At 50.6% G+C, this 24,709-nt stretch overlaps 16 non-coding genes across 16 annotated transcripts; 2 read left to right on the top strand and 14 right to left on the bottom strand.

The window, feature by feature from the left end:
* The first annotated feature begins 2,747 nt into the window (after positions 1-2,747).
* On the top strand, positions 2,748-2,819 carry Trnap-agg. The gene has a single exon. It is a non-coding gene; the product is annotated as a tRNA-Pro (tRNA).
* A 193-nt stretch (positions 2,820-3,012) lies between these two features.
* Trnav-aac lies at positions 3,013-3,085 on the bottom strand. Its single transcript has one exon. It is a non-coding gene; the product is annotated as a tRNA-Val (tRNA).
* A 158-nt stretch (positions 3,086-3,243) lies between these two features.
* Trnav-cac lies at positions 3,244-3,316 on the bottom strand. Its single transcript has one exon. It is a non-coding gene; the product is annotated as a tRNA-Val (tRNA).
* Positions 3,317-3,696: 380 nt separating this feature from the next.
* On the top strand, positions 3,697-3,768 carry Trnaa-agc. Its single transcript has one exon. It is a non-coding gene; the product is annotated as a tRNA-Ala (tRNA).
* A 194-nt stretch (positions 3,769-3,962) lies between these two features.
* Trnav-aac lies at positions 3,963-4,035 on the bottom strand. The gene has a single exon. It is a non-coding gene; the product is annotated as a tRNA-Val (tRNA).
* A 158-nt stretch (positions 4,036-4,193) lies between these two features.
* Trnav-cac lies at positions 4,194-4,266 on the bottom strand. The gene has a single exon. It is a non-coding gene; the product is annotated as a tRNA-Val (tRNA).
* Positions 4,267-10,727: 6,461 nt separating this feature from the next.
* Trnav-aac lies at positions 10,728-10,800 on the bottom strand. The gene has a single exon. It is a non-coding gene; the product is annotated as a tRNA-Val (tRNA).
* Positions 10,801-12,202: 1,402 nt separating this feature from the next.
* Trnav-aac lies at positions 12,203-12,275 on the bottom strand. Its single transcript has one exon. It is a non-coding gene; the product is annotated as a tRNA-Val (tRNA).
* Positions 12,276-13,672: 1,397 nt separating this feature from the next.
* On the bottom strand, positions 13,673-13,745 carry Trnav-aac. Its single transcript has one exon. It is a non-coding gene; the product is annotated as a tRNA-Val (tRNA).
* Positions 13,746-15,147: 1,402 nt separating this feature from the next.
* Positions 15,148-15,220, bottom strand: Trnav-aac. Its single transcript has one exon. It is a non-coding gene; the product is annotated as a tRNA-Val (tRNA).
* Positions 15,221-16,618: 1,398 nt separating this feature from the next.
* Positions 16,619-16,691, bottom strand: Trnav-aac. Its single transcript has one exon. It is a non-coding gene; the product is annotated as a tRNA-Val (tRNA).
* A 1,402-nt stretch (positions 16,692-18,093) lies between these two features.
* On the bottom strand, positions 18,094-18,166 carry Trnav-aac. Its single transcript has one exon. It is a non-coding gene; the product is annotated as a tRNA-Val (tRNA).
* Positions 18,167-19,564: 1,398 nt separating this feature from the next.
* On the bottom strand, positions 19,565-19,637 carry Trnav-aac. The gene has a single exon. It is a non-coding gene; the product is annotated as a tRNA-Val (tRNA).
* A 1,397-nt stretch (positions 19,638-21,034) lies between these two features.
* Trnav-aac lies at positions 21,035-21,107 on the bottom strand. The gene has a single exon. It is a non-coding gene; the product is annotated as a tRNA-Val (tRNA).
* A 1,404-nt stretch (positions 21,108-22,511) lies between these two features.
* Trnav-aac lies at positions 22,512-22,584 on the bottom strand. The gene has a single exon. It is a non-coding gene; the product is annotated as a tRNA-Val (tRNA).
* Positions 22,585-23,986: 1,402 nt separating this feature from the next.
* On the bottom strand, positions 23,987-24,059 carry Trnav-aac. Its single transcript has one exon. It is a non-coding gene; the product is annotated as a tRNA-Val (tRNA).
* Between the last annotated feature and the right edge of the window lie 650 nt (positions 24,060-24,709).

Genomic DNA, 24,709 nt, shown 5'->3' with positions numbered 1-24,709 from the left:
TAGGGTGAAGGAGTTCCCACGTATCCTTTAGATTCATGCGTAAAACCAGATCATGAAGCTCCTTACAATAGTTAAAATGCGGCCGCTGATCTTTTTGATGTACAACACAGTTAAAATCTCCTCCTAAAATTAAGGCAGTTGGATTTTTACGAAGCAGGTAAATTAGTTCATCTTTAAAGAACTCGGTCCTTGCGAACCTGTGTCCACTCCCTGAGGGCGCGTACAGGTTCACGAGAGTGACGCCGAATATTTTGCAGCATATGCCACGCCCCGACTCCAGTGTTTCAACGTCTGAGACGGGGATGCCTTCACGCACGAGAATGGCTGTACCAGTGCTAAGTTCGAAGGCAACATTGGTAATACAGTGGAAACCGGGAATGACCAGATCGGGAACAAGGAATTCCTGCAATAGAAGTATATCAGCGGCAGACTCATATACGAACTGCCTAAAGACTGCAAGTTTCAATTCAGACGTGATCCTGTTAACATTAACACTCAGGAACTTGTACGCTTGCGCCATGGAATTGACGGAGCTACTTTAAATTAACGTGATCATCGTCACCGGCAAACCAATCCATTCGTGAACCAGCTGGTGGAGAGTGGCCATCACCATCGGTCGCATCCGAGAGGGCTTGCAGTTTGTGTTTGCTGCGTGGTACATTCAAGTTCGGTTGGAATTTCTTTTTGTTCCTCCCGACGCTTGCGACTTTTTCCGCAGAAAGAGGCATCGGAGAATCGACACAGGTCTCCTGGGAAGGTTGCCCTGCTACAGCAACCTGCATGTGCGTCTCGCCGGAGAGTCCTCCCGGAGACGCGCTAAGTTCTTGTTTACCCACACGTTGGGATTGTTTGGAAACACTCTCCCGGTCAGGTTGTTGACAAGCAAGGCTAAGATCTCGCTCTGTGTTGACACACTCGTCAGCGTGTTCGTTGTCAGTGTCGCGTGGCTGTGATACGAGTTGGGGACCTGCGCACAGCCCGTCGACGTCACTGTGGGCAACGTGCTGAGGTTCACTATCGGGTTGTTGGGGAACCGACTCGACAGACGTGGACGGTAAGCAAGAACCAACCTGGGACGTAGCACTACCGTCATCGGGCGAAGAAGTATTAACATCAACACTTGATTCTGGTATAGCGTCTTGCGAAAGCTCAATGTTGCCTGCCGGTTGTTTGATATCAAGTGTGGCAGGTGTTACCGGTACAGAGACGCCATCATCCGAACTACTACTGTCGCACGTTCGACGTCTCTTGGACGCTACCGCAGTGACGGGACGGGCGAGAGGGTTCTGATCCCCGCCCTTCGCAACAGGAATAGCAGGGAACTCGTCGTCAAAAGGTTTTTCATGTACAGTCACAGTGTCAGTGGAAAGGGACGGCTCATTACTTGGTAATTGGGTGCCTGTCACTAAATCAGCTAAAGTGAGCCTCTTACGTTGTTGGAAAGTAGGCTTTAAGACGGTCATTCTTTTAGGGCAATTTTGCCGTAAATGACCACTTTCATTGCAGTGAAAACACGTAGAAGCTTGCCCAGAATATGTAACCTGCACCTTATACCCACAAACAAATACATGGGAGGGGATGTTGACTTTAACTTGCATCTCAACCGATCTGATGCCAGAAAAACATTGCAACTTATGTTGCCTGGACCACTTTTCAAGTCTAATGTTACGCACATCGCCATATTTCGTGAGCACATCTTTTAGGAAACAATTGTCTACTTCAGAAGGCAGGTTGTAAATACGCACGTTAGAGATCTCGACATCCGCGTTAGTAACTTGGACAGTACTCACAGTGCCATCGCGATGCCGGAACTCGACGCCGCCGCCATGTTTCTGCAAAAGTCGTTCCAGTAGGAGGGGATTCAGGAGCTTCACGAAAAAGCAGTACAAATCCAGGTCGTAGTAAGCAGTGTGAACTTGATCAGTGGTGATGCCTATGGTATCGACGATCCATTCATGAACTTCCAGCGAACTTGGCTGAACTGATCGCGTAGCCTTGTCAAACTCGAACTGCAGGGTATTCTTCCTTGGAATCGTGGGAACCATCGTGCAAATTAACCCAAATGGGCTAACTGCATACAGCAAAACACTGAAAACAATGACACTAACACACAACAACGCAAAATCACGTGAAACAGAAAGCACAAATGCAACGTAAACAAAGCAAGTGACACTGAGCCCTCCGAACGTCCGCACACTGCCGCGTCTCAAGCGGTAATGCCGTGTGAAGCAGACGTGATAACCGCTACACTACGGAAACGACGGATACGCTCTGTCCATCCTTGTACACTCGAAGACGCCTCAGCTTTTCTCCCGTCCGCGCATGCACACACCATAGTTCATTTGACAGCCTGAAACCCATCGTAGCCGAGGGCTCAACAAGTATTCGGGGTGCTCGAGAGGGTGTGTGTCGTAGCATCCCCAACGAGATAGCGGCGTTTCGCGCAGTCGTTATTGCAAGTCACATCAGCAAAAACAATCACCTCCTTAGCAGCAGGCAGTGCGCACCCGGCGGCAGCTCTACATGAAGATGCCAATAGCCCTGGAAGGCCGCCGACCGCGGGCCACGGCACCTCCGAGAACGGTGCTGCCCGTGACCCACGGTGTCGCCACACAGTCTGTCGAAGAACAGCACTGCCGGCAGAAAGCACCTTCCCCATCCCGCCAGCCGCACCAGATTCAAAGAGCACCCTGGACGACTTCGAGGGATGCAGTTTGCTGAAATAATTGGCGTTCACGCTGTCACAGGGCTCGTTGGTCTAGGGGTATGATTCCTGCTTAGGGTGCAGGAGGTCCCGGGTTCAAATCCCGGACGAGCCCTAGCGTTTTGTGCAAACTGGTCGCACGTAGGTGGCTGAGTCAGCGCAAAAAGCTGCCCGTCAGTGTAAAGTGAATTTCATACTTGGTGTAAAGAAATGACCGTCTGGTCCGACGTATGAAGGTGATTGCCAAGCTTTAGGTACAGAACGTGGCAAATGCTTGTCGGTATGTCTTGTTTAAAGTGATGAAAAAGTGTTTCCGCCCGGGATCGAACCGGGGACCTTCTGCGTGTTAGGCAGACGTGATAACCGCTACACCACGGAAACTACTGCTTTCGTTCTTGCTTCTCAGAGAACTTGTAGCAAGGTTGCCATCGTAACTTAAAAATTCAGTAAATGCGGCACTGGCATGACGAAGGTACATGTAGCAGATCCACACACGACGTGGCTCACTCGAGTAGTATGCGACACAGGCAGGAAAATACTGTTTCCGCCCGGGATCGAACCGGGGACCTTCTGCGTGTGAAGCAGACGTGATAACCGCTACACTACGGAAACGACGGATACGCTCTGTCCATCCTTGTACACTCGAAGACGCCTCAGCCTTTCTCCCGTCCGCGCATGCACACACCATAGTTCATTTGACAGCCTGAAACCCATCGTAGCCGAGGGCTCAACAAGTATTCGGGGTGCTCGAGAGGGTGTATGTCGTAGCATCCCCAACGAGATAGCGGCGTTTCGCGCAGTCGTTATTGCAAGTCACATCAGCAAAAGCAATCACTTTCTCAGCAGCAGGCAGTGCGAGCCCAGCGGCAGCTCTACATGAGGGTACCGATAGCCCAGGAGGGCCGCCCCCATCCCGCCAGCGTACACGAGACTTCCAGGGCACCCTGGACGACATCGAGGGACTGGAATAATTGGCAATCGCCGTGTCACAGGGCTCGTTGGTCTAGGGGTATGATTCCTGCTTAGCGTGCAGAAGGTCCCGGGTTCAAATCCCGAACGAGCCCTAGCGTTTTGTGCAAACTGATCGCACGTCAGTGGCTGAGTCAGCGCAAAAAGCTCGCCGTCAATATCAAACGAATTTCTTATTCGACGTGAGCAATTGACACTCTGGTCCGACGCGTGAAGGCGATTACGAAGGTTTCGGGTACAGATGGTAGCAGATGCATGTTAGTAAGTCTTGCTTAAAGTGATGAAAAAGTGTTTCCGCCCGGGATCGAACCGGGGACCTTCTGCGTGTTAGGCAGACGTGATAACCGCTACACCACGGAAACCGCTTGTGTGCGGCTTATTTGGCAGACAACTTGTAATGATGTTGCCATCGTAACTAAAAAATTCAATAAATGTGGTACTTGCAAAACGAAGGGACATGCAGCAGATCCACACACGACGTGGCTCATTGGAGGACAATACGACACAGGCAGAAAAATACTGTTCCCGCCCGGGATCGAACCGGGGACCCTCTGCGCGTGAAGCAGACGTGATAACCGCTACACTGCGGAAACGACGGACTCGAGGAGTCCATCCTTGTTCACTCCAACTTGCCGCAGCCTTTCTCTCGTCCGCGAATGCACATACGACAGTTCTTTTGTCAGCCTGGAACCCATCACAGCCGAGGGCTCAAGAAGTCTTCGGGGTGCTCGAGAGTGTGTCTGCCGTAGCACCCCTAACGAGATAGCGGCGTTTCGCGCAGTCGTTATTGCAAGTCATATCAGCAAAAGCAATCACTTTCTCAGCAGCAGGCAGTGCGAGCCCAGCGGCAGCTCTACATGAGGGTACCGATAGCCCAGGAGGGCCGCCCCCATCCCGCCAGCGTACTCGAGACTTCCAGGGCACCCTGGACGACATCGAGGGACTGGAATAATTGGCAATCCCCGTGTCACAGGGCTCGTTGGTCTAGGGGTAAGTTCCGCTTTAGACGCCGTGCCGTGTGGACGTGCCTAGTCTTCCGCTCCGCCGTAGCGTTACGTATAGTGGACTATCGTTTTTGTTACGTGTTGTGTTGCAACTTCTGAGAGTATTTCTCCGTCGTTGTTTCGTACCTTGTGTTACTTTCTGTCCTTATTTCAGTGTTTTTTGTGTAGCGGTTTCGACCGCATATTTTGAAAATGTCGTCCCAGGTTATTCCTCGTCAGGCTACAGTTAGTTTTGCTTTTGACAAGTCAACCCGCCATGTGCAACCTAGTTCTCTTGAGATTCATGATTGGTTGGTAGATACCTTTGGTGTTCATTCGGATCAGGTGCACACTGCTTATTTTGATACCGAACTGTATGTTTTCTTTGTTAAGTTTATGGACCCACTTCAGGTTGATAAAATTCTTTCTAAATATGGTCATCAAGTTCTCTTTCGGCATCGGGATGATTCTGTAAGTACCGTGCTGCTTTCCAATGCTTCCATCACGTATACCAATGTTCGTGTTTACAACCTTCCACCGGAGGTGGATAATGTCTATCTTAAGGAGGGTCTACAGAAGTATGGTGATGTAAAGAGCATTCGCCTTGAACGCTGGTCAAGCCAACATCGCCTGCAATGTTACAGTGGTATTCGTTCAGTCGAAATGCACGTTAAGCAGAATATTCCATCTCACCTGCAGATCGGTGGATATCGTGTCCATGTAACATATAGTGGTCAGGTTGGCACCTGTTTTTTGTGCAATGAAAGTGGTCACGTGCGTACCGACTGTCCGCGGAGAGTTTTTGTTTTAAAAAATTCTCTCGAACAGCGTCGCAAGTTAACGGTCGCTGACCTCGTTGCAGGTGGTTCTGCTCTTGGTGTAGCACAGTCCAGTGGTAGTAGCGCCCCGCCACAGGTTTTGCGCACCCCTGATTCAGAATTTCCTCCTTTGCGTGCTAAATCTGATGTTGTTCCGTCTGTCCCTCAGGTGGGTGTGCCACTTTTGAATAATAAGAGGCGTCGCCCACACGATGGAAATAGTACGGATGAGGATCTCCCTGAGATGCCCCAGTCCGAGCGACCGGCATCCTCCGAGCCACTGTGTACTGTAGCTGCTCCCTGCCCTCCTGAGGTAGCGGTTCGGGTGGCGGCTGCTGGCGCCCCTCCGGCCTCCGACGCAGCTTCTCTCGAGTCGGGTCGTCGGTCGGGCCTGTTGGCGCCGTCTTCCGAACCGACTTCGATGTCACAACAAGTGGAGCCGCGACAACTTCCTGCTTCGCTGCCCCATACCTCTGCCAGCGGAGCTGCTCCGCTTCTTTCCAACTCTGCGGCCTCGGACCTTCCTGCTCACGTTTCGCCTCCGTGCAGTCCATGTTTGCCGGAAGCTAGTGCAGGTGTTGACCATTCCGTTTTGTCGGATGTTTCCCCCGCGACCCCGGATCCCGCATGTGGACCGGCGCGGGTGGTGTCGGATACAGAACTTGACCCTCCTACGTCACCGGCGGCTGAAGTTTCCTTGCCCGTCAGCCGACGCAAGTTACGCGTTCAGCCGAACGTTAATGCTGTTCGTAAAAAACCGAAACGTAAGGGATCCGCGGAACGGGGTAGCAGTCCCCCTCCCTCGGATGCCTCCGTCACCCCTGCTATGGACTGTGACGCTGGTGCGTCGGTGTAGGTGATTTGTTTTCTCGCTTTTCTCTCTATGGTTCAAGCATACACCTTTCTTACCTTAAATGTTAACCGTATTGAGTCCGACGTTCGCATTGCCTCTTTGCGGCAGTTTATTTACGACGCCTGTGCGGACGTAGTGTTTTTGCAGGAAGTGTTGTTTTCTGATCTCTCTCTACCTGGATTTCAAACTGTTTTCAATGTCGCGCCGGAATATTCAACAGGAACTGCTCTTTTCTTTCGAGAGGGCATTCCTATTACTGACATTGAATTCCTTGACTCTGGCCGTGGGATTGGTTGTCGTCTTTTTGATCTCCGCCTCGTTGTTTTGTATGCCCCCTCTGGTTCGGGTCACACTGTGGCTCGATCGCGCTTTTATAAAGAAGAGCTTATTTATCTTTTGCGCCAGAGTTCTCGGAGTCTCCTGCTCGGAGGCGATTTTAATTGTGTTTTACGCCCTGCAGACCAGTCCCCCAATTTTAATTATTGCCGTGATTTACATGACTTAGTTCGTACGATGCATCTGCGTGATGTTTGGGAACACAAATATCCAACCCTGGTGAAATATACGTCTTTTACCGCGTCCTCATGCAGTAGACTCGACAGATTCTATTTATCTGATTTTTTATGTGATAAAATTCTTTCTGTCGATGTTATTCCTACTAGTTTTTCTGACCATTGTGCTTTTACTGCAACTGTAAATCTTAGTCGCCAACCTGCAAAACTTTATCGTTCCCAGTGGATGTTAAATGTTTCCCACCTTGCCGACAGTGCTATGGATGATGTTATAAGTGGCGTGTGGGAGCGATGTCTTCGCTCTGTCCCGCGATACCCTTCCTTGCTGGTTTGGTGGACTGCGTTTGCCAAGCCCAAGATTCGTCAGACTTTGATTTTCTACTGTGCTGCTAGGACGCGTGATTTTAAGAACACGTATGAATATTACTACTCTGTCCTGCGTGAACTATATGACGCGGCGGGTACCTCTCCACTGCGGATCCATGATGTTCGTCGTATTAAAGCCAAGCTCTTGAGCCTTAAACGACGACAGATGGATGGTCTGCGAGTTAAGTCGAAACCTCACTCTCTTGTTGAAGGTGAACTGACATCCTTGTACCACCTGCTACGGCATCAGCCTCGTCGTCGTCGCTCCTTCATCTCTTCTCTTACGGTGGATGAAGGGCGACAGCTTAGTGCACAGGAGGAAATGGTTCGTGCTCTTCATCAGTATTACACTAGTCTCTATTCTGCCGATGATTCTGGTGAGTCTCTTTCGGATGATGTCTTTGGGGATCTAACTGCGACGATCGCGCCTGACGCGAACGGCGAATTTCTCCGGGAGTTCCAGGTAGATGATGTTTTCGATTTTATTGCTCGCTCTCCGTCCAGTAAATCGCCGGGTCCAGACGGCCTGCCTAAAGAATTTTATCTCCGTTTTTGGCCTCTTTTGGGTGGCATTTTTACGCAGATTTTAAATGAGATTGTCAGAGGGATGGATGTGCCTGCCGATTTTAAAGTAGGGAAAATTGTTTTAATTCCGAAGTCCTCTGGTCGTTTATCTGCTGCCAATCTTCGTCCGCTCACATTGCTGAATTTTGACTATAAGACAGCTGCTAGAGCGCTTAATAGCCGGCTGTCTTCTCTGCTTCGGGGTGTGATTGGTGCACATCAATGTTGTTTTCATGATAGATCTATTCTGACACCAGTAGCCGAATATCGGGATGTTGTCTCGGTTGCGGCGGTTACAAACGTACATTGTGCCTTTGCCTTCCTTGATTTTTATAAGGCTTTTGATCACGTCAGTCATGTGTTTTTAGATCGTGTTTTAGGTACAATAGGTTTTAACGCTTCATCACGTGGTGTTCTTGGCAATTTGTACAGGGGAATAACAGCTCGGGTGTCAGTCAATGGGCAGCTGACGCCGCCCATTGCTATCCGCCGCGGAGTGCCTCAGGGTAGTCCGCTCTCTATGTCTTTATTCGTTTTGTCCCTGGAACCGCTGCTTCGGACTATTGCTCTCAAGCTTCAGGGTATGTCCCTCTCTGGTGGGAAGCTCTCGGTTAAGGCATATGCGGATGATGTCGTTGTTCTCCTCCGTCAACGAGATGATATCCCGTTGTTGAAAGGGGCAGTTGATTCATACTGTCGTGTCTCTGGAGCGCGTCTCAATCAGGGTAAATGTAAGTTCCTTGATATTCGAGGATTTCGCGATGCTGACGTCCCTTGGGCCACTTTTGTCGATCGCCATACGTCCTTGGGGATTATCATTGATCGGTGTCCTCTAAAAATGGCGGCTCTCAATTGGAAATCTGTCACCGAGAAGATACAGGGGGCTCTGATGGTCCATGAGCAGCGCTCTGCTACCATTTTGCAAAAAGTCAGAATTTTAGACACCTACGTCCTATGTAAAGCTTATTATGTTGCTCAGCTGTTCCCACTTCCCATGATGGTGGCGAAAAGGTTGCGCCAATTGTCTAGCAGGTTTATATGGAAGGGCCACCTATTCAAGTTACGTTACGAGGTAATGACGAAACCGCGTCTCTCCGGAGGCTTGGGCCTCTCTGACATTACTCGCAAGGCGTCTGCTTTGTACGTCCGCCGAACGACTCTAATTGTTACGCAAGAAGTGACTTCAATTACATCCAGGCTTTTTACTGTTGTGCGTCCGGCGAGCCTTGCTCCACCTGTCGATGTCGGACGCCTCAATTTTAAGTTGAAACACATTCGGGAATTTTACATTGCGGTGAGTTACCTCGGTGACGTCTTCTTGCGGCGACCGGTGCCAACGACCAAGGGCTTGATTGCCCGCTGGGAGGGGCTGGCCGGTCCCAATCCAATAGAACTGGCGTCTCCATCTGTGTCCTGGAGGAACGTCTGGAAGAACGTTAGTCTGCCGATCCACTCTATGGCCGTGGCGTCCACGTGGTATAGGGTAATAAATAATTTGGTTCCCACCAATGTACGACTGCACCGTATTGGTCTTTCTGACACGGACACCTGTACTCGGTGTGGTCTCCTGGATACCCTTGAACATCGATTCACCTGCTGTGGGCACCTTGCTAATTGGCGTTGGCTCAGGAAACAACTTGCTTTTGTCACTAGGTCTGCTGAAGCCGCTTATACTATTGACATCATCGTCCGGCCCGATTCTTCCTTTTTTCCGCGGACGAAGCTCCATACCGTCATGTGGTTGATTGGCCATTTCGTACATTTTGTCAACAGTTGTCATGAAGAGGATGGACACCTAGCGTTTCGGCAGTACATGCTTACTGCTTACTGGCAGCGCTTGCGATTGCCAGGCCTCCGAGATGATTTTGCCAATATGCTTAGCCTGACATTTGAAAGAGAGGGTGTTGGCTAAGGTCACCTGTGTGAGCCATTTTCTTTTATACTGTTTCTGAATTTGCCGCCTTTATGTATGTTTCTTCTCTACACCAGGACTGAAGTTTTCGTGTTTTTAACCTTTATTTCAGTAAGCAGTCTACATTATATAGTCATGTTTTAGGATTTTAATTTCAGTACTGTACTTCTTTTGAAGTGGCTGTGTGGTGGATATTCTTTAATATTTTTTTCAATAGATATATTCGTTCGAGTGGTAAAAAAAAAAAAAAAAAAAAAAAAGGGGTATGATTCCTGCTTAGCGTGCAGAAGGTCCCGGGTTCAAATCCCGAACGAGCCCTAGCGTTTTCTGCAAACTGATCGCACGTCAGTGGCTGAGTCAGCGCAAAAAGCTCGCCGTCAATATCAAATGAACTTCTTATTCGATGTGAGCAATTGACACTCTGGTCCGACGCGTTAAAAAAAAAAATAAAAAAAAAAGTGGCTAGGGTACCTGGCTCTCACCCAGGAGGCGCGGGTTCGATTCCCGGTACCGGAAATGCGCATTTTGTTGCTCCTCTTATGCGACTTGGCTCGACTTAGCTCGACTGACGCTACGCTGACGCTTGCAGAAAACTACGTTAAGTACGATTCGTAGTAACAAGTGACGGCGAGAGCGATGCGACACCTGTCCACCTCTTATCGAGGCACCTAACTGTGGTCAACAAAGCTGGAGGACTGCAAGACATTGCCACGGGGGTTGAATGCAGCTAACCACACTGCTTAGTGTCCTAACAGTGGAGACAGGTTCAAAAAAAAAAAAAAAAAAAAAAAAAAAGGGTATAATTCCTGCTTAGGGTGCAGGAGGTCCCGGGTTCAAATCCCGGACGAGCCCTCGCGTTTTGTGCAAACTGATCGCACGTCAGTGGCTGAGTCAGCGGCAAAAGCTCGCCGTCAATATCAAACGAATTTCTTATTCGACGTGAGCAATTGACACTCTGGTCCGATGCGTGAAGGCGATTACGAAGGTTTCGGGTACAGGTGGTAGCAGATGCATGTTAGTAAGTCTTGCTTAAAGTGATGAAAAAGTGTTTCCGCCCGGGATCGAACCGGGGACCTTCTGCGTGTTAGGCAGACGTGATAACCGCTACACCACGGAAACTGCTTGTGTGCACCGTCCTTCACAGACAACTTGTAGTGATGTTGCCATCGTAACTAAAAAATTCAATAAATGTGGTACTTGCAAAACGAAGGGACGTGCGGCAGATCCACACACGAAGTGGCTCATTGGAGGACAATACGACATAGGCAGGAAAATACTGTTCCCACCCGGGATCGAACTGGGGACCTTCTGCGTGTGAAGCAGACGTGATAAACGCCACACTACGGAAACGACGGACCCTACAATCCATCCTTGTTCATTCAAACTTGCCTCAGCCATTCTCTCGTCGGCGAATGCACACACGGCAGTTCTTTTGTCAGCCTGGAACCCATCACAGCCGAGGGCTCAAGAAGTCTTCGGGGTGCTCGAGAGGGTGTCTGCCGTAGCACCCCTAACGAGATAGCGGCGTTTCGCGCAGTCGTTATTGCAAGTCATATCAGCAAAAGCAATCACTTTCTCAGCAGCAAGCAGTGCGAGCCCAGCGGCAGCTCTACATGAAGGTACCGATAGCCCAGGAAGGCCGCCCCCATCCCGCCAGCGTACACGAGACTTCCAGGGCACCCTGGACGACATCGAGGGACTGGAATAATTGGCAATCACCGTGTCACAGCGCTCGTTGGTCTAGGAGTATGATTCCTGCTTAGGGTAAAGGAGGTCCCGGGTTCAAATCCCGGACGAGCCCTAGCGTTTTGTGCAAACTGATCGCACGTCAGTGGCTGAGTCAGCGCAAAAAGCTCGCCGTCAATATCAAATGAACTTCTTATTCGATGTGAGCAATTGACACTCTGGTCCGACGCGTTAAAAAAAAAAAAAAAAAAAAAAGTGGCTAGGGTACCTGGCTCTCACCCAGGAGGCGCGGGTTCGATTCCCGGTACCGGAAATGCGCATTTTGTTGCTCCTCTTATGCGACTTGGCCCGACTTAGCTCGACTGACGCTTGCAGAAACCTACGTTAAGTACGATTCGTAGTAACAAGTGACGGCGAGAGCGATGCGACACCTGTCCACCTCTTATCGAGGCACCTAACTGTGGTCAACAAAGCTGGAGGACTGCAAGACATTGCCACGGGGGTTGAATGCAGCTAACCACACTGCTTAGTGTCCTAACAGTGGAGACAGGTTCAAAAAAAAAAAAAAAAAAAAAAAAAAAAATGGGTATAATTCCTGCTTAGGGTGCAGGAGGTCCCGGGTTCAAATCCCGGACGAGCCCTCGCGTTTTGTGCAAACTGATCGCACGTCAGTGGCTGAGTCAGCGGCAAAAGCTCGCCGTCAATATCAAACGAATTTCTTATTCGACGTGAGCAATTGACACTCTGGTCCGATGCGTGAAGGCGATTACGAAGGTTTCGGGTACAGGTGGTAGCAGATGCATGTTAGTAAGTCTTGCTTAAAGTGATGAAAAAGTGTTTCCGCCCGGGATCGAACCGGGGACCTTCTGCGTGTTAGGCAGACGTGATAACCGCTACACCACGGAAACTGCTTGTGTGCACCGTCCTTCACAGACAACTTGTAGTGATGTTGCCATCGTAACTAAAAAATTCAATTAATGTGGTACTTGCAAAACGAAGGGACGTGCGGCAGATCCACACACGAAGTGGCTCATTGGAGGACAATACGACATAGGCAGGAAAATACTGTTCCCACCCGGGATCGAACTGGGGACCTTCTGCGTGTGAAGCAGACGTGATAAACGCCACACTACGGAAACGACGGACCCTACAATCCATCCTTGTTCATTCAAACTTGCCTCAGCCATTCTCTCGTCGGCGAATGCACACACGGCAGTTCTTTTGTCAGCCTGGAACCCATCACAGCCGAGGGCTCAAGAAGTCTTCGGGGTGCTCGAGAGGGTGTCTGCCGTAGCACCCCTAACGAGATAGCGGCGTTTCGCGCAGTCGTTATTGCAAGTCATATCAGCAAAAGCAATCACTTTCTCAGCAGCAAGCAGTGCGAGCCCAGCGGCAGCTCTACATGAAGGTACCGATAGCCCAGGAAGGCCGCCCCCATCCCGCCAGCGTACACGAGACTTCCAGGGAACCCTGGACGACATCGAGGGACTGGAATAATTGGCAATCACCGTGTCACAGCGCTCGTTGGTCTAGGAGTATGATTCCTGCTTAGGGTAAAGGAGGTCCCGGGTTCAAATCCCGGACGAGCCCTAGCGTTTTGTGCAAACTGATCGCACGTCAGTGGCTGAGTCAGCGCAAAAAGCTCGCCGTCAATATCAAATGAACTTCTTATTCGATGTGAGCAATTGACACTCTGGTCCGACGCGTTAAAAAAAAAAAAAAAAAAAAAAGTGGCTAGGGTACCTGGCTCTCACCCAGGAGGCGCGGGTTCGATTCCCGGTACCGGAAATGCGCATTTTGTTGCTCCTCTTATGCGACTTGGCCCGACTTAGCTCGACTGACGCTTGCAGAAACCTACGTTAAGTACGATTCGTAGTAACAAGTGACGGCGAGAGCGATGCGACACCTGTCCACCTCTTATCGAGGCACCTAACTGTGGTCAACAAAGCTGGAGGACTGCAAGACATTGCCACGGGGGTTGAATGCAGCTAACCACACTGCTTAGTGTCCTAACAGTGGAGACAGGTTCAAAAAAAAAAAAAAAAAAAAAAAAAGGGTATAATTCCTGCTTAGGGTGCAGGAGGTCCCGGGTTCAAATCCCGGACGAGCCCTCGCGTTTTGTGCAAACTGATCGCACGTCAGTGGCTGAGTCAGCGGCAAAAGCTCGCCGTCAATATCAAACGAATTTCTTATTCGACGTGAGCAATTGACACTCTGGTCCGATGCGTGAAGGCGATTACGAAGGTTTCGGGTACAGGTGGTAGCAGATGCGTGTTAGTAAGTCTTGCTTAAAGTGATGAAAAAGTGTTTCCGCCCGGGATCGAACCGGGGACCTTCTGCGTGTTAGGCAGACGTGATAACCGCTACACCACGGAAACTGCTTGTGTGCACCGTCCTTCACAGACAACTTGTAGTGATGTTGCCATCGTAACTAAAAAATTCAATAAATGTGGTACTTGCAAAACGAAGGGACGTGCGGCAGATCCACACACGAAGTGGCTCATTGGAGGACAATACGACATAGGCAGGAAAATACTGTTCCCACCCGGGATCGAACTGGGGACCTTCTGCGTGTGAAGCAGACGTGATAAACGCCACACTACGGAAACGACGGACCCTACAATCCATCCTTGTTCATTCAAACTTGCCTCAGCCATTCTCTCGTCGGCGAATGCACACACGGCAGTTCTTTTGTCAGCCTGGAACCCATCACAGCCGAGGGCTCAAGAAGTCTTCGGGGTGCTCGAGAGGGTGTCTGCCGTAGCACCCCTAACGAGATAGCGGCGTTTCGCGCAGTCGTTATTGCAAGTCATATCAGCAAAAGCAATCACTTTCTCAGCAGCAAGCAGTGCGAGCCCAGCGGCAGCTCTACATGAAGGTACCGATAGCCCAGGAAGGCCGCCCCCATCCCGCCAGCGTACACGAGACTTCCAGGGCACCCTGGACGACATCGAGGGACTGGAATAATTGGCAATCACCGTGTCACAGCGCTCGTTGGTCTAGGAGTATGATTCCTGCTTAGGGTAAAGGAGGTCCCGGGTTCAAATCCCGGACGAGCCCTAGCGTTTTGTGCAAACTGATCGCACGTCAGTGGCTGAGTCAGCGCAAAAAGCTCGCCGTCAATATCAAATGAACTTCTTATTCGATGTGAGCAATTGACACTCTGGTCCGACGCGTTAAAAAAAAAAAAAAAAAAAAAAGTGGCTAGGGTACCTGGCTCTCACCCAGGAGGCGCGGGTTCGATTCCCGGTACCGGAAATGCGCATTTTGTTGCTCCTCTTATGCGACTTGGCCCGACTTAGCTCGACTGACGCTTGCAGAAAGCTACGTTAAGTACGATTCGTAGTAACAAGTGACGGCGAGAGCGATGCGACACCTGTCCACCTCTTATCGAGGCACCTAACTGTGGTCAACAAAGCTGGAGGACTGCAAGACATTGCCACGGGGGTTGAATGCAGCTAACCACACTGCTTAGTGTCCTAACAGTGGAGACAGGTTCAAAAAAAAAAAAAAAAAAAAAAAAAAAAATGGGTATAATTCCTGCTTAGGGTGCAGGAGGTCCCGGGTTCAAATCCCGGACGAGCCCTCGCGTTTTGTGCAAACTGATCGCACGTCAGTGGCTGAGTCAGCGGCAAAAGCTCGCCGTCAATATGAAACGAATTTCTTATTCGACGTGAGCAATTGACACTCTGGTCCGATGCGTGAAGGCGATTACGAAGGTTTCGGGTACAGGTGGTAGCAGATGCATGTTAGTAAGTCTTGCTTAAAGTGATGAAAAAGTGTTTCCGCCCGGGATCGAACCGGGGACCTTCTGCGTGTTAGGCAGACGTGATAACCGCTACACCACGGAAACTGCTTGTGTGCACCGTCCTTCACAGACAACTTGTAGTGATGTTGCCATCGTAACTAAAAAATTCAATTAATGTGGTACTTGCAAAACGAAGGGACGTGCGGCAGATCCACACACGAAGTGGCTCATTGGAGGACAATACGACATAGGCAGGAAAATACTGTTCCCACCCGGGATCGAACTGGGGACCTTCTGCGTGTGAAGCAGACGTGATAAACGCCACACTACGGAAACGACGGACCCTACAATCCATCCTTGTTCATTCAAACTTGCCTCAGCCATTCTCTCGTCGGCGAATGCACACACGGCAGTTCTTTTGTCAGCCTGGAACCCATCACAGCCGAGGGCTCAAGAAGTCTTCGGGGTGCTCGAGAGGGTGTCTGCCGTAGCACCCCTAACGAGATAGCGGCGTTTCGCGCAGTCGTTATTGCAAGTCATATCAGCAAAAGCAATCACTTTCTCAGCAGCAAGCAGTGCGAGCCCAGCGGCAGCTCTACATGAAGGTACCGATAGCCCAGGAAGGCCGCCCCCATCCCGCCAGCGTACACGAGACTTCCAGGGAACCCTGGACGACATCGAGGGACTGGAATAATTGGCAATCACCGTGTCACAGCGCTCGTTGGTCTAGGAGTATGATTCCTGCTTAGGGTAAAGGAGGTCCCGGGTTCAAATCCCGGACGAGCCCTAGCGTTTTGTGCAAACTGATCGCACGTCAGTGGCTGAGTCAGCGCAAAAAGCTCGCCGTCAATATCACATGAACTTCTTATTCGATGTGAGCAATTGACACTCTGGTCCGACGCGTTAAAAAAAAAAAAAAAAAAAAAGTGGCTAGGGTACCTGGCTCTCACCCAGGAGGCGCGGGTTCGATTCCCGGTACCGGAAATGCGCATTTTGTTGCTCCTCTTATGCGACTTGGCCCGACTTAGCTCGACTGACGCTTGCAGAAACCTACGTTAAGTACGATTCGTAGTAACAAGTGACGGCGAGAGCGATGCGACACCTGTCCACCTCTTATCGAGGCACCTAACTGTGGTCAACAAAGCTGGAGGACTGCAAGACATTGCCACGGGGGTTGAATGCAGCTAACCACACTGCTTAGTGTCCTAACAGTGGAGACAGGTTCAAAAAAAAAAAAAAAAAAAAAAAAAAAGGGTATAATTCCTGCTTAGGGTGCAGGAGGTCCCGGGTTCAAATCCCGGACGAGCCCTCGCGTTTTGTGCAAACTGATCGCACGTCAGTGGCTGAGTCAGCGGCAAAAGCTCGCCGTCAATATCAAACGAATTTCTTATTCGACGTGAGCAATTGACACTCTGGTCCGATGCGTGAAGGCGATTACGAAGGTTTCGGGTACAGGTGGTAGCAGATGCGTGTTAGTAAGTCTTGCTTAAAGTGATGAAAAAGTGTTTCCGCCCGGGATCGAACCGGGGACCTTCTGCGTGTTAGGCAGACGTGATAACCGCTACACCACGGAAACTGCTTGTGTGCACCGTCCTTCACAGACAACTTGTAGTGATGTTGCCATCGTAACTAAAAAATTCAATAAATGTGGTACTTGCAAAACGAAGGGACGTGCGGCAGATCCACACACGAAGTGGCTCATTGGAGGACAATACGACATAGGCAGGAAAATACTGTTCCCACCCGGGATCGAACTGGGGACCTTCTGCGTGTGAAGCAGACGTGATAAACGCCACACTACGGAAACGACGGACCCTACAATCCATCCTTGTTCATTCAAACTTGCCTCAGCCATTCTCTCGTCGGCGAATGCACACACGGCAGTTCTTTTGTCAGCCTGGAACCCATCACAGCCGAGGGCTCAAGAAGTCTTCGGGGTGCTCGAGAGGGTGTCTGCCGTAGCACCCCTAACGAGATAGCGGCGTTTCGCGCAGTCGTTATTGCAAGTCATATCAGCAAAAGCAATCACTTTCTCAGCAGCAAGCAGTGCGAGCCCAGCGGCAGCTCTACATGAAGGTACCGATAGCCCAGGAAGGCCGCCCCCATCCCGCCAGCGTACACGAGACTTCCAGGGCACCCTGGACGACATCGAGGGACTGGAATAATTGGCAATCACCGTGTCACAGCGCTCGTTGGTCTAGGAGTATGATTCCTGCTTAGGGTAAAGGAGGTCCCGGGTTCAAATCCCGGACGAGCCCTAGCGTTTTGTGCAAACTGATCGCACGTCAGTGGCTGAGTCAGCGCAAAAAGCTCGCCGTCAATATCAAATGAACTTCTTATTCGATGTGAGCAATTGACACTCTGGTCCGACGCGTTAAAAAAAAAAAAAAAAAAAAAAGTGGCTAGGGTACCTGGCTCTCACCCAGGAGGCGCGGGTTCGATTCCCGGTACCGGAAATGCGCATTTTGTTGCTCCTCTTATGCGACTTGGCCCGACTTAGCTCGACTGACGCTTGCAGAAACCTACGTTAAGTACGATTCGTAGTAACAAGTGACGGCGAGAGCGATGCGACACCTGTCCACCTCTTATCGAGGCACCTAACTGTGGTCAACAAAGCTGGAGGACTGCAAGACATTGCCACGGGGGTTGAATGCAGCTAACCACACTGCTTAGTGTCCTAACAGTGGAGACAGGTTCAAAAAAAAAAAAAAAAAAAAAAAAAAAAATGGGTATAATTCCTGCTTAGGGTGCAGGAGGTCCCGGGTTCAAATCCCGGACGAGCCCTCGCGTTTTGTGCAAACTGATCGCACGTCAGTGGCTGAGTCAGCGGCAAAAGCTCGCCGTCAATATGAAACGAATTTCTTATTCGACGTGAGCAATTGACACTCTGGTCCGATGCGTGAAGGCGATTACGAAGGTTTCGGGTACAGGTGGTAGCAGATGCATGTTAGTAAGTCTTGCTTAAAGTGATGAGAAAGTGTTTCCGCCCGGGATCGAACCGGGGACCTTCTGCGTGTTAGGCAGACGTGATAACCGCTACACCACGGAAACTGCTTGTGTGCACCGTCCTTCACAGACAACTTGTAGTGATGTTGCCATCGTAACTAAAAAATTCAATTAATGTGGTACTTGCAAAACGAAGGGACGTGCGGCAGATCCACACACGAAGTGGCTCATTGGAGGACAATACGACATAGGCAGGAAAATACTGTTCCCACCCGGGATCGAACTGGGGACCTTCTGCGTGTGAAGCAGACGTGATAAACGCCACACTACGGAAACGACGGACCCTACAATCCATCCTTGTTCATTCAAACTTGCCTCAGCCATTCTCTCGTCGGCGAATGCACACACGGCAGTTCTTTTGTCAGCCTGGAACCCATCACAGCCGAGGGCTCAAGAAGTCTTCGGGGTGCTCGAGAGGGTGTCTGCCGTAGCACCCCTAACGAGATAGCGGCGTTTCGCGCAGTCGTTATTGCAAGTCATATCAGCAAAAGCAATCACTTTCTCAGCAGCAAGCAGTGCGAGCCCAGCGGCAGCTCTACATGAAGGTACCGATAGCCCAGGAAGGCCGCCCCCATCCCGCCAGCGTACACGAGACTTCCAGGGCACCCTGGACGACATCGAGGGACTGGAATAATTGGCAATCACCGTGTCACAGCGCTCGTTGGTCTAGGAGTATGATTCCTGCTTAGGGTAAAGGAGGTCCCGGGTTCAAATCCCGGACGAGCCCTAGCGTTTTGTGCAAACTGATCGCACGTCAGTGGCTGAGTCAGCGCAAAAAGCTCGCCGTCAATATCAAATGAACTTCTTATTCGATGTGAGCAATTGACACTCTGGTCCGACGCGTTAAAAAAAAAAAAAAAAAAAAAAAGTGGCTAGGGTACCTGGCTCTCACCCAGGAGGCGCGGGTTCGATTCCCGGTACCGGAAATGCGCATTTTGTTGCTCCTCTTATGCGACTTGGCCCGACTTAGCTCGACTGACGCTTGCAGAAACCTACGTTAAGTACGATTCGTAGTAACAAGTGACGGCGAGAGCGATGCGACACCTGTCCACCTCTTATCGAGGCACCTAACTGTGGTCAACAAAGCTGGAGGACTGCAAGACATTGCCACGGGGGTTGAATGCAGCTAACCACACTGCTTAGTGTCCTAACAGTGGAGACAGGTTCAAAAAAAAAAAAAAAAAAAAAAAATGGGTATAATTCCTGCTTAGGGTGCAGGAGGTCCCGGGTTCAAATCCCGGACGAGCCCTCGCGTTTTGTGCAAACTGATCGCACGTCAGTGGCTGAGTCAGCGGCAAAAGCTCGCCGTCAATATCAAACGAATTTCTTATTCGACGTGAGCAATTGACACTCTGGTCCGATGCGTGAAGGCGATTACGAAGGTTTCGGGTACAGGTGGTAGCAGATGCATGTTAGTAAGTCTTGCTTAAAGTGATGAAAAAGTGTTTCCGCCCGGGATCGAACCGGGGACCTTCTGCGTGTTAGGCAGACGTGATAACCGCTACACCACGGAAACTGCTTGTGTGCACCGTCCTTCACAGACAACTTGTAGTGATGTTGCCATCGTAACTAAAAAATTCAATTAATGTGGTACTTGCAAAACGAAGGGACGTGCGGCAGATCCACACACGAAGTGGCTCATTGGAGGACAATACGACATAGGCAGGAAAATACTGTTCCCACCCGGGATCGAACTGGGGACCTTCTGCGTGTGAAGCAGACGTGATAAACGCCACACTACGGAAACGACGGACCCTACAATCCATCCTTGTTCATTCAAACTTGCCTCAGCCATTCTCTCGTCGGCGAATGCACACACGGCAGTTCTTTTGTCAGCCTGGAACCCATCACAGCCGAGGGCTCAAGAAGTCTTCGGGGTGCTCGAGAGGGTGTCTGCCGTAGCACCCCTAACGAGATAGCGGCGTTTCGCGCAGTCGTTATTGCAAGTCATATCAGCAAAAGCAATCACTTTCTCAGCAGCAAGCAGTGCGAGCCCAGCGGCAGCTCTACATGAAGGTACCGATAGCCCAGGAAGGCCGCCCCCATCCCGCCAGCGTACACGAGACTTCCAGGGCACCCTGGACGACATCGAGGGACTGGAATAATTGGCAATCACCGTGTCACAGCGCTCGTTGGTCTAGGAGTATGATTCCTGCTTAGGGTAAAGGAGGTCCCGGGTTCAAATCCCGGACGAGCCCTAGCGTTTTGTGCAAACTGATCGCACGTCAGTGGCTGAGTCAGCGCAAAAAGCTCGCCGTCAATATCAAATGAACTTCTCATTCGATGTGAGCAATTGACACTCTGGTCCGACGCGTTAAAAAAAAAAAAAAAAAAAAAAAAGTGGCTAGGGTACCTGGCTCTCACCCAGGAGGCGCGGGTTCGATTCCCGGTACCGGAAATGCGCATTTTGTTGCTCCTCTTATGCGACTTGGCCCGACTTAGCTCGACTGACGCTTGCAGAAACCTACGTTAAGTACGATTCGTAGTAACAAGTGACGGCGAGAGCGATGCGACACCTGTCCACCTCTTATCGAGGCACCTAACTGTGGTCAACAAAGCTGGAGGACTGCAAGACATTGCCACGGGGGTTGAATGCAGCTAACCACACTGCTTAGTGTCCTAACAGTGGAGACAGGTTCAAAAAAAAAAAAAAAAAAAAAATGGGTATAATTCCTGCTTAGGGTGCAGGAGGTCCCGGGTTCAAATCCCGGACGAGCCCTCGCGTTTTGTGCAAACTGATCGCACGTCAGTGGCTGAGTCAGCGGCAAAAGCTCGCCGTCAATATGAAACGAATTTCTTATTCGACGTGAGCAATTGACACTCTGGTCCGATGCGTGAAGGCGATTACGAAGGTTGCGGGTACAGGTGGTAGCAGATGCATGTTAGTAAGTCTTGCTTAAAGTGATGAAAAAGTGTTTCCGCCCGGGATCGAACCGGGGACCTTCTGCGTGTTAGGCAGACGTGATAACCGCTACACCACGGAAACTGCTTGTGTGCACCGTCCTTCACAGACAACTTGTAGTGATGTTGCCATCGTAACTAAAAAATTCAATTAATGTGGTACTTGCAAAACGAAGGGACGTGCGGCAGATCCACACACGAAGTGGCTCATTGGAGGACAATACGACATAGGCAGGAAAATACTGTTCCCACCCGGGATCGAACTGGGGACCTTCTGCGTGTGAAGCAGACGTGATAAACGCCACACTACGGAAACGACGGACCCTACAATCCATCCTTGTTCATTCAAACTTGCCTCAGCCATTCTCTCGTCGGCGAATGCACACACGGCAGTTCTTTTGTCAGCCTGGAACCCATCACAGCCGAGGGCTCAAGAAGTCTTCGGGGTGCTCGAGAGGGTGTCTGCCGTAGCACCCCTAACGAGATAGCGGCGTTTCGCGCAGTCGTTATTGCAAGTCATATCAGCAAAAGCAATCACTTTCTCAGCAGCAAGCAGTGCGAGCCCAGCGGCAGCTCTACATGAAGGTACCGATAGCCCAGGAAGGCCGCCCCCATCCCGCCAGCGTACACGAGACTTCCAGGGCACCCTGGACGACATCGAGGGACTGGAATAATTGGCAATCACCGTGTCACAGCGCTCGTTGGTCTAGGAGTATGATTCCTGCTTAGGGTAAAGGAGGTCCCGGGTTCAAATCCCGGACGAGCCCTAGCGTTTTGTGCAAACTGATCGCACGTCAGTGGCTGAGTCAGCGCAAAAAGCTCGCCGTCAATATCAAATGAACTTCTTATTCGATGTGAGCAATTGACACTCTGGTCCGACGCGTTAAAAAAAAAAATAAAAAAAAAACAAAGTGGCTAGGGTACCTGGCTCTCACCCAGGAGGCGCGGGTTCGATTCCCGGTACCGGAAATGCGCATTTTGTTGCTCCTCTTATGCGACTTGGCCCGACTTAGCTCGACTGACGCTTGCAGAAACCTACGTTAAGTACGATTCGTAGTAACAAGTGACGGCGAGAGCGATGCGACACCTGTCCACCTCTTATCGAGGCACCTAACTGTGGTCAACAAAGCTGGAGGACTGCAAGACATTGCCACGGGGGTTGAATGCAGCTAACCACACTGCTTAGTGTCCTAACAGTGGAGACAGGTTCAAAAAAAAAAAAAAAAAAAAAAAAAAATGGGTATAATTCCTGCTTAGGGTGCAGGAGGTCCCGGGTTCAAATCCCGGACGAGCCCTCGCGTTTTGTGCAAACTGATCGCACGTCAGTGGCTGAGTCAGCGGCAAAAGCTCGCCGTCAATATGAAACGAATTTCTTATTCGACGTGAGCAATTGACACTCTGGTCCGATGCGTGAAGGCGATTACGAAGGTTGCGGGTACAGGTGGTAGCAGATGCATGTTAGTAAGTCTTGCTTAAAGTGATGAAAAAGTGTTTCCGCCCGGGATCGAACCGGGGACCTTCTGCGTGTTAGGCAGACGTGATAACCGCTACACCACGGAAACTGCTTGTGTGCACCGTCCTTCACAGACAACTTGTAGTGATGTTGCCATCGTAACTAAAAAATTCAATTAATGTGGTACTTGCAAAACGAAGGGACGTGCGGCAGATCCACACACGAAGTGGCTCATTGGAGGACAATACGACATAGGCAGGAAAATACTGTTCCCACCCGGGATCGAACTGGGGACCTTCTGCGTGTGAAGCAGACGTGATAAACGCCACACTACGGAAACGACGGACCCTACAATCCATCCTTGTTCATTCAAACTTGCCTCAGCCATTCTCTCGTCGGCGAATGCACACACGGCAGTTCTTTTGTCAGCCTGGAACCCATCACAGCCGAGGGCTCAAGAAGTCTTCGGGGTGCTCGAGAGGGTGTCTGCCGTAGCACCCCTAACGAGATAGCGGCGTTTCGCGCAGTCGTTATTGCAAGTCATATCAGCAAAAGCAATCACTTTCTCAGCAGCAAGCAGTGCGAGCCCAGCGGCAGCTCTACATGAAGGTACCGATAGCCCAGGAAGGCCGCCCCCATCCCGCCAGCGTACACGAGACTTCCAGGGCACCCTGGACGACATCGAGGGACTGGAATAATTGGCAATCACCGTGTCACAGCGCTCGTTGGTCTAGGAGTATGATTCCTGCTTAGGGTAAAGGAGGTCCCGGGTTCAAATCCCGGACGAGCCCTAGCGTTTTGTGCAAACTGATCGCACGTCAGTGGCTGAGTCAGCGCAAAAAGCTCGCCGTCAATATCAAATGAACTTCTTATTCGATGTGAGCAATTGACACTCTGGTCCGACGCGTTAAAAAAAAAAAAAAAAAAAAAAGTGGCTAGGGTACCTGGCTCTCACCCAGGAGGCGCGGGTTCGATTCCCGGTACCGGAAATGCGCATTTTGTTGCTCCTCTTATGCGACTTGGCCCGACTTAGCTCGACTGACGCTTGCAGAAAGCTACGTTAAGTACGATTCGTAGTAACAAGTGACGGCGAGAGCGATGCGACACCTGTCCACCTCTTATCGAGGCACCTAACTGTGGTCAACAAAGCTGGAGGACTGCAAGACATTGCCACGGGGGTTGAATGCAGCTAACCACACTGCTTAGTGTCCTAACAGTGGAGACAGGTTCAAAAAAAAAAAAAAAAAAAAAAAAAAAAATGGGTATAATTCCTGCTTAGGGTGCAGGAGGTCCCGGGTTCAAATCCCGGACGAGCCCTCGCGTTTTGTGCAAACTGATCGCACGTCAGTGGCTGAGTCAGCGGCAAAAGCTCGCCGTCAATATCAAACGAATTTCTTATTCGACGTGAGCAATTGACACTCTGGTCCGATGCGTGAAGGCGATTACGAAGGTTTCGGGTACAGGTGGTAGCAGATGCATGTTAGTAAGTCTTGCTTAAAGTGATGAAAAAGTGTTTCCGCCCGGGATCGAACCGGGGACCTTCTGCGTGTTAGGCAGACGTGATAACCGCTACACCACGGAAACTGCTTGTGTGCACCGTCCTTCACAGACAACTTGTAGTGATGTTGCCATCGTAACTAAAAAATTCAATTAATGTGGTACTTGCAAAACGAAGGGACGTGCGGCAGATCCACACACGAAGTGGCTCATTGGAGGACAATACGACATAGGCAGGAAAATACTGTTCCCACCCGGGATCGAACTGGGGACCTTCTGCGTGTGAAGCAGACGTGATAAACGCCACACTACGGAAACGACGGACCCTACAATCCATCCTTGTTCATTCAAACTTGCCTCAGCCATTCTCTCGTCGGCGAATGCACACACGGCAGTTCTTTTGTCAGCCTGGAACCCATCACAGCCGAGGGCTCAAGAAGTCTTCGGGGTGCTCGAGAGGGTGTCTGCCGTAGCACCCCTAACGAGATAGCGGCGTTTCGCGCAGTCGTTATTGCAAGTCATATCAGCAAAAGCAATCACTTTCTCAGCAGCAAGCAGTGCGAGCCCAGCGGCAGCTCTACATGAAGGTACCGATAGCCCAGGAAGGCCGCCCCCATCCCGCCAGCGTACACGAGACTTCCAGGGCACCCTGGACGACATCGAGGGACTGGAATAATTGGCAATCACCGTGTCACAGCGCTCGTTGGTCTAGGAGTATGATTCCTGCTTAGGGTAAA

This window comes from Schistocerca piceifrons, chromosome 2, assembly GCF_021461385.2.
Source record: "Schistocerca piceifrons isolate TAMUIC-IGC-003096 chromosome 2, iqSchPice1.1, whole genome shotgun sequence".
NCBI lineage: Eukaryota > Metazoa > Arthropoda > Insecta > Orthoptera > Acrididae > Schistocerca > Schistocerca piceifrons.
This window is presented reverse-complemented; position numbering and strand designations above follow the sequence as displayed.